This window comes from Trematosphaeria pertusa (assembly GCF_010094035.1).
Source record: "Trematosphaeria pertusa strain CBS 122368 unplaced genomic scaffold BU26scaffold_26, whole genome shotgun sequence".
Taxonomy (NCBI): domain Eukaryota; kingdom Fungi; phylum Ascomycota; class Dothideomycetes; order Pleosporales; family Trematosphaeriaceae; genus Trematosphaeria; species Trematosphaeria pertusa.
In genome coordinates, this window is record NW_022987237.1 from 217,808 (window position 1) to 227,630 (window position 9,823).

A 9,823-nucleotide genomic window follows, 5' to 3' on the forward strand; every position below is an offset into this window, starting at 1 on the left:
TAACTATGTTATAGCGTATATAATCTCTAGCTAGAGCTTCTTAGAGAGCTTTATACTACTTCTTATTAAGATTAACTTTATAAGTATTTCTTTACTAGCTCTTTCTACTCTACTATTAGGCTCGTGTGTATATACTAGAGTTAGCTTAATTTCTATACCTTACTCTTCTATCTAGAGCTTATATTATAATTTTCTCTTCTATAGAAGTATTATAGTATTATTATTCTACTATAGTTTAACTATATTAAGCTAGTATTTTATACGTATAAAGCTCTTAAATACTTATAGTATATATAGAATCTCTAGAAGTAATTTTACTAAAAGTATATATATAAAGATCTTTCTACTAAAGTTATACTTTAGAACTATTATCTAGAGCTTTTCTAATTATCTTAAGAGTATATTAAATAGATTCTATATAATTCTCTAGAATAAATAGAGTAATTACTTTCTTAAGTATTAAGAGATTACTTATATAGCGTATATAGTTACGTAGTATTTATACTATAAGCGCGTAGTTCTATTTATCTATATATTCTATATATATTATATAAGTACTTATAAGACTTATTTCTCTAGGTAACCTACTCTTATATACTATATTTACTTAGTATTATATTATAGGTATACTTACTATAATTATTAATTTATTACTATATTAATTATTTACTTAGTGTAAGTAGATATAGGCTTATATTTAAGAAACGTAAGGTTATACTTACGTAAGAGTTTTATAAGTACTAAGCTCTTTTCTATTATTTCTATACGTAAGAAGCTATCTAGCTCTAGGTACTAGACTTCTTTCTCTTATAGATAAGCTTCTAAAATAATATTAAGGTAAAAACTCTTAACTACTATAACGTTATATAGCGTAAGATTCTCTATACTCTATTTCTATACTCTATTAAGTACTTCTCTAAGTAGGTGTATACCTATTCTTATAATTAGAAAAGCTTAGGTACCTACTTCTATACATTAAACACCTTAAGCTTTTCTAAATAATCTAGGTATAAGTAGCTCTTACGTGTTTACTAAGTATAAAGTAGCTCTATTATTAAGAATTATACTCTTAGAGAGGAGGTAAGCGTTAAAGTCTATAGTTATATAGATCTCTATTAGCTTACTAAGAAGCGTTAGATTAATTAGTACTACTTAAATACTTCTAGAGTATAGTAAGATAGTTAATTCTTTAGTATTATTTAACCTACTTAGAAGCTCTTAACCTTTCTTTAGTAGAAATTCTCTAGTAGATTTAAATCTATCTAAGTTAAGTTGCGTAAGAATCTTCTAACGCGTATTCTAGCTAATTAGCACTTCTTAGCTAGTTACTACTACCTTAAGCGTATAATAAACGTTTAAGCTTTATATATATAGTCTTAGATTACTCTATAGCTCTTAGTAGAGGTAGATTCTTATATTAACTAGTATACGTTTCTTCTAACAACCTGTACGTTAATCTAATTATTTGCCTAGCGTTATAAATATACTAGAGTTTATATTATGTAAGGGCTAGGTCTATAGTCTCTACTACTATAAGCGCCTCTAGAACACCTAGCTAGGTAAGTTAGCTATAGGCAGTACTATCTCTATAAGCTATAAGAATAAGAGGTGCTAGCAGGGTAGGTTAAGTTAAATTTAGCTATCTAAAGGTAAGAAGTAGAAGAATACTCTAAGAGGCTCTATATATAGAGGTGCTAAGCGTTAAGACGCTAGGCTAGGTTACGTAATAGAATTACGTAACCTAAGGTTATGTAATCTAAGGTAAATTCTAAACTAAACTATTACATTACTCTCTCTTACAGGGAGAGCTCGTTCTTAAGCTCTAAAATACGCCTTCTAGGTCCTTCTTCTTCTAAAACTCCTGCGTTATGCTCTTAACTATCTCTTTTAGCTTGTAATAAGCGTATTTGTGTTAGTTTTAAACTAGAAGCGCTTTTACAGCTACTACCTTCCTTCTAGTTACTCTATTCTTGTAGAGATTTAAGCTAGAAGACTTATTTTTACGTCTATGGGGCGGCTTTATTACAGGCTCTCTTCTTAGTAGCGCCTTTGCGTTACTCTTATGTTTTCTACTCTTACAAGTTTTAAATTCTCTACTATCTTCTCTAGAGTCTCCTCTTTTTCGTACGCCTTAATCTAAGCATCTAATTATAATAGTAGCTCTAGCTTATCTAGGTATACTACGTAAAAGTCTCTTACCTTATAAAGAGCGTTAATAAAGCCTGCGGTATTATACTAGATAGAGTTAGAATTATAAGTAACCTATATAGCGTAGTATTAAAGGCAATTTTAATAAAGACAGCTATCTAGAATTTTATGTACAGGCTATTCTAGATTGCTATTAACTTTAATAGGTAGCTACTTAGGCTCTACCTACTCTAGTAATAGCTCTAAGGCTTTTTATAACTAATTAGTATAAAAGACGTTATGTATACGTATATACGCAGGTAGCTAGAGCTAGAAGAAGTAACTCTTTATAGTAATAATTAGGTAAGAGCTGTATATCTATTAATCTAGCTTTACACTAGGTTAATTTGTTAAAAAGCTACAAGGTTTAATATAGATAAGGTTGCCTACTACAAAATTAGGTTCTTAGCGCTTTTTGTTTACTTAGAGCGCCTGCCTAGCTTACGCTTTTACGATATTACTTTATATAATTTTAGTAGCTTTTTCTACAGCGTTGTATTACTCTTTAGCGAAATTCTAAGCTTTCTAGCGCGATAGACGCTTACGTAGAGTAGAGGCTTTTATTATATACTTTTTCTAATTCTAGTAGTGTATTAGCTAGTATCTAAATTTAATTTTGTACGCTATTAGTTCTATAGTTTTATATAGTAACGTAGCTTATACCTAATCTATATAAAGTAGAAGGTCTAACTAATTATTCTAGTAATAGTTAATAAATAGACGTAGACGCTAATTAAGATATTAATTAACAATCTTTATATTTCTATTAGTTTATAGGTAGTACGCGGTAGAGAGCTTCTACTTAATTTCTATAAGCTAGTAGAGCTTATTTATAAAGGTAGAGGTAAACTATAGGCTATAATCTAATATAATAGACTTAGAAGAACTATATATACGCTAGATATATTAGTAATATAGCTCTACTATACGTTAAGCTATAATTTTCTTATAGTAGAGTAAAGAGAAGCTCTACTTACTTAGCTAATCTATAACAACGTATATATAGTTAAATTCTTTCTTATTAGAGAGAAAGCTCTTAAAATCTATAAAGACGTTCTGCTATACTCTCTTAGAGATAGGTAGAGGCTTTAGAAGACCTAGCGTTTTATCTCGCAGAGTATAGCTCTAGTAGTAAGCCTTATACGCCGCTACGTACGTATTAATATCTTCTTATATACCTAGCTAGTAATATTAATCTTATAGTAACTAGGTAGTTTTTCTTTATTCTAGGTAGGTAGTTACCTAAGTAGTATATACAGCGCGTATTAGGTATATTTATAGGTAGTTAATAGTAGAGACTATTAATTAATTCTAATAAGTTAATAAGCCGTCTTCTATTTTCTAGGCAGAGCCTAATATAGTAGCTTTCTCTTAAGCTAGCTATAGAGAGTTGTCTAATTAGTTAGCTATAATAACCTAATTAATTATAGTATATAGATTCTTAGTAGAGGGTACCTCTATAAACGTATTAGCAGCGGCGACTTCTATAGTACTACTAGCTAATCTCTAGGTAGCTAGAACTAATAACTTACCTAATAATTACTTAATAGCTAAGAGGCTAATTTACTTCTTGCTTAGAAAAGCTCTTGTATAGGTGGCGTAATTCTTCTTCTTTTAAGTCTTAAGCTCTTCTTACTTTTGTAATAACGCGTTAGCTGCTATATTAGCTAAACCTAGTTAATAGGTAAGCTTAAGGTTATAGTTAGTAATATTGTTTGCCTAGTAGACCTACCTAGCGGTAAGTTCCTGCTTAGTAGTAAAGTACTCTAAGGCTTAGTAGTTAGTTAATACTATAAAAGGCTCTAGATCTTATAAGCTAATTAACTAGCTTCTCTACTTCTATACGCTAAGAATAACTACTAGCATTTCTTTGTTATAAATACTATAGTTTATCTAGATAGTATTTATTATCTTACTAAAGAAAGCTACTAGTCTCTAGATACTATCTTCTTAAAGCTGTAAAAGAACTCTAGTAACTACGCTATCTAATACGTTTATTTCTACTCTTGTATAGTAATAGAGAGAGTAATAAGCTAGTATAGTATTAGACAGTATAAGATTCTTAACCTACTAAAATACCGCGAGCTTAATTTCTCTAAAGGCATGCTATGCTTTCTATTTTAGTAGCTTAGTAAGGGGGTAGACAATCTAGCCGTAATTCTTTAAGAAGGCTTAGTAGAAATTATAGAAACCTAGAAATAATTAAAGGCTCTTAAGAGTTATAGGTATAGGCTAATTCTAGATAGTAGTAACCTTCTTAGAGTTCTTCTAGATTCTATTAGTGCTTATAATTAATTCTAGAAACTTAGTACTTTTAATAGTAAATTTAGATTTCTTAATATCTACTTACAACCTAGCTTTATATAATTAATTAAGTACCTAGGTAATATAGGCTTTATACTTAAGCAAATTCTCTAAGTAAATAAGAATATTGTTAATATATACTATATAGAAATTGTCTAGCAAGCTATATAACACCTTATTAATATATTACTAAAAGGTAGCAGAGCTATTATAGAGGCTAAAGAGTAGAACTTAATACTTATAGTTACTATACTGCGTGTAGAAAGACGTTAGATTCTCTACTAACTTATTAAGCTAGATTTAGTAGAAAGCTTACCTTACGTCTAACTTAGTAAAGACCTTAGCGCGCGATAGGCGTATAAGCGTTTTCTAGATAAGAGGAATAGAATAGGCGTCTTTTTTTATAATAGCGTTAAGCTTTTAATAGTCTACGTAGAACCTCTATTCTCTACCTAGCTTTTTAGTAAATAGAACTAGTAACGCGTATAACGTATTACTATAGATAATAAAGCCGCGATAAAGGTAGTTCTCTAGGTAATTCTATACTAACTATAGGTGCTCTAGTAATATACTATAAAGAGAACTATTTATTAAGGTATTTTCTACTATAAGCTTAATGTTATAATCTACGCCTTCTCTATATAGTAGTAGAATATTAGAATTCTTTTTTAAAAAATAGGCTATAGTTACGCTAGCATATTCTAGAGATAAGAGCTTTTAGGTAACTAGTTAGTAGAGTTTCTTCTCTAGATTAGTAGTAGAGGTTTCCTTTCTATTAGTAATAAGCTAATTAACCTTATAGACACTAAGGTACCTAATAGTAGTATCTTTTTAACGTGCGTTAATTATAAAGGCGGCTATGCTAATTATATTAACGTTAAGTCTAGCCTTTAAGCATGTTTTCTGTAAAATAGGTAGCTTTTTTAGCTTGCAGGGCAACCTAGCAGGTAGGTTAAGATTCTTAAGCTACCTGTCTATCTTGCGTAGGCTTTCTTAAAGCTTCTAGCGTTGTAATTCTCCCTTCTCTTATTATATTACTCTTAGCTTTTCTACTACTAATATTAGGGCGTTGCGGTAATTAGCATTAGCTTAGTAAGCTGCTTAAGCTTTAGTAGTAGATTAAGAGGATTAGGTAGAGACAAACGCGTTGTGTTTACAATTAATTAATTAATTAGTGTCTAGCTATATTAGTACGCGCTACTTGTAGTTAATCTAAATATTAACTTCTTTAAGTAGCTTATAACTAATTATTGTATTATAGCGGCTAGTATTATAATATACAAAGTAGGTATGTATTTAGTAGCTTTCTAGTACTAAATTAGCTTTAAAGTATTTGTCTACTTAGCTATTAGGTTGTCTATTATATTTAGTAAGGGGAATAGGTTTTATACGCAATAGCTTAACATAGAGGTTTTTTCTAAGAGTTTAAAGGTACTTTAGGTATACTAAGATATAGCTGCCTGCTTCTATATTAATTAAGCCTCTAAGCTTAATTACAAGACTATTTATAAATATTTAGTAGAGTAGAGTAAACGTAGAACTACTAAATAGCTTTTTACGCAGATTAATTACTCTAGTAGGTAGCTCTAGAGAGAAGACTTCTTCTAGAGCTAGGCTTTTTCTAAATTGTTAAATTTATATTCTAACGTGTTATTCTTAGGTGCTTATAGCTCTATAGGTTCTACAGGCTTCTTCTCTAGATTAACGTTCTTAATAGCTTTCTACGCGGTAGAAGCTCTAGAGTAATTATAGCTTAGGTAGCTAGGTTAGTAGTATTAAAAATAGGTAACTAGCTTCTAGATTACTAGAGCTTTATTAGGTACTAGAAAACCTAGAAGAGCTAAAAGCGCGCGTTATAGCATTAACGCAATTACGTTACACTTTTTAGCCTTTCTAGTAGTAACGCGTACTTCTTCTAGAGTAAGCTCTTAAGTAAGGTCTTAAGTAAGGTCTATATAGTAATTATAGTTATTAACGTATTAATATTAGTATATACCTAACTACGTGCGTATAGTCTCTAGTAGCTTTTTATAAAATTTCTCTACCTATTAATCTACTAGAAGCTAACGCTTCTGTGTAAGGTAGAAGAAATTATTCTAGAAGTAGACAAAATTAGTAGCGCTTTAGTAATAAAGCTTTTAGAAATTGCGGTAAGCGTTTAGCCTCTTATATAGGTCTCTATAGCTTCTCTCTAGCTAATTAAGAATATAACTATAGAAAACCGCTACGCTGCTATTCTTAATTATTTGTAGTATTACTAATAGAGTCTAGTGCGCGTCTTCTTTAGTTCGCGTATAGATATAGGTAATAACAGTTTTCTTAGTATTCTCTAGCGTATCTCTAGTATACTAATTCTAGTTTACTTAAAGTTTATTGTATAAGCTATCTCTCTACTACTTAAAGGTAATACTCTTACTATCTAATAATAAGAGTAAATCTAGAAACTTAGTAGAACACATTAATTAGCTCTCCAACGCTTACAACGCTAGAGGTATAGCTAGCTAGTATATAGAGAGGTAAGAACCTAGAATTAAATTCTCTAGTAGTAACGCGCTTAAATCGCGTATAATTAGTGTTGTAGAGAAACGCGTTACGCGTAGAACTAGTATAGTAGGCTAGTCTCTAGAGTAGGTTAATTACGCTTATAGTTGCTAGATTTTAGCGTCTTTTTTAGCTAGAGTAGTAGCCTATATCTAATTTCTTGCGTATATATTATCTCCCTTAGTAAGAGCGTTAGTAGTAATCTAGCAATATATATAGATTTATTATTTATGTACCTATTATATATATAATTAGCTAACTATTTTATTAATAATTTTAGCTAGTGTTTCTAGAAAGAGCTCTTAAAGCTCTTTAGTAGAGGTAGAGAGTGTAAACAAACCTAAGGTTAATAATAGCTCTAGTATTACTAAGCTCTAGCAGAGCCTTGCAAGCTTCTAGTTAAAGTTATTGTTCTAATTCTTATTAGTTATTACGTCGTGTTGCTAAACGGGGTTTTTATAATAGAAATATTAATTAGTATATTCTGCTAGCAGGTTTACTACTCTAGATTTAAGAACTATTAGAATAAAGAGGTATTATAAGGCTAAGGTCCTACCTCTAGATTAGCTTCGCAAGAGTTCTTCTATAGTGTTTAGATTTGTCTAGCTTTTTAATTAAGAAAGAAGTAAAGGGGGGAGGTATTTAGCTGCTAGTAGAGTAGTAAGTTGTTAGTTCTACTAGTAGAGTAGAGAGATTATTAACTCTACTAGTAGAGTAGAGAATTGTTAATTTTTCGTAATTTGTAATAAAGAGGGGGGGTTTTCTACACGTAGAAGTTCTATAGAAGTTCTCCTATACATAGAGCTCTTAATAGCTCTCTTTAGCTTAGTACTAGTATCTTTCTACTACTAACTAGATCTACTAGTAGTCTTATGTAGTACTAAAGGGACAAGCAATTAATTAGTACGTTAATAGATTCTTAGAGTAAGTAACTAGGCTCTTATAGCTCTAATTCTTAGTGTTAGCTATTAGTAAACACTTCTTAACAAGGCTACTTAGTTTAGCTAGATATTGTGTCGCTGTCTCTAGCTAAAGAGGTATAGACTTTTAGATAATATAAGGGCTAGGTCTATAGTCTCTACTACTATAAGCGCCCCTAGAACACCTAGCTAGGTAAGTTAGCTGTAGGCAGCACTATCTCTACAAGCTGTAAGAATAAGAGGTGCTAGTAGAGTAGGTTAGGTTAAATTTAGCTATCTAAAGGTAAGAAGTAGAAGAATACTCTAAGAGGCTCTATATATAGAGGTGCTAAGCGCTAAGGCGCTAGGCTAGGTTACGTAATAGGATTACGTAACCTAAAGTTATATAACCTAAGGTAAATCTTAAACTAGACTATTATATATTAGATACTTATAGAAAGTGTTTATAGATTATTATAGTAAAGATTTTTCTAATCTCTTATAGAGTAAGCTTCTTATTAGCGCTAAGTATACTATTCTAAATAACCTTTTAGTATATAGCTTAAGCCTATTCTAGCGTAAGCTTTAGAGTAAGAGTGTTAAGAAAGTCTTATATAGTAAGCTAGCCTTCTACTTTTATAAGCTTATACGTCTTTATCTTAATATATAGAAAGTACTACTATTAGTACTAATTCTTAGGTATATAAGTACTCTACTTTACTTTTTCTAAGTAAGCTTAGTACTCTACATAAATTATATTTAAAACGTTTACTAAGGTTAGCGTAAGCTTATTTTTTAGAACGCGTACAAGCGCTTATAGCGTTAAACGCTTCTAAGATATAAGCTCTATTATAGCTAGTCTAAGAAGCTCTAGAGTAATAGTTATGTTTATCTAGTTCTATAGAGTTTAGAGGCGTATTATCTATAACGCCTAGTTACTTAAGAGCACTCTATACTTATTAAGTCTTTGCTAGTACAGCGTATTAAGAGATAGTATACTTAAAGTAGGTACGTTCTATATACTTTTACGCTTACTACTCTTAGAGGGCGTAGTAGTTAGCACTTCGCTAGTAATTAACTCTATTATAGAGATTGTTAGTATAGTATCTACTAGGTTTATAGCGTCTTCGACTTCTAAATTAATCTAAGTCTATAGTTCTTTACTAATCGCGTAGAACTAGAGCTAGATATACTAGTATAGCTAGGTATTATAATCGCGCAACTAGTATAAGCTAGTAAGAAGAGCTTTGCTTATAGCGCTTACTTATAGAGTAAGTAAACAAGAGGTGTTATTTAATAATATAAAAGTAACTAAAGTAACTAAGTAGCCTCTAGCTAGCTCTTTAAGTATGTAGAGAGAACTTATTCTATATTCTTAAAGCGCTAGGCTTATAACTATAGAGAAAAAAAGAGAGCTTAGTAGAGGTTACTTAGTTAGATAAGAAAATAAGAAAGAAGATTACTATATTAGAACTAGAGAGCTTAGCTCTCTCTATATAGTAATCTTAGAGTATAGAATAAGTTATCTCTATATAGTATGTAGCTTAGGCTCTATAACGTTAACCTATTAGAATTAATTAATAGTCTCTACTATTAACTATCTATAAATATACCTAATACGCGCTATATATACTACTTAGATAACTATCTACCTAGAATAAAGAAAAACTACCTAGTTACTATAAAATTAATATTACTAGCTAGGTATATAAGAAGATGTTAATACGTACATAGTAGTATATAAGGCTTACTACTAGAGCTATACTTTATAGAATAAGACGCTAGATCTTCTAAAGTCTCTACCTATCTCTAAGAGAGCTTAGTAGAACGTCTCTATAGATTTTAAGAGCTTTCTTTCTAATAAGAAAGAATTTAACTACGTATACGTTATT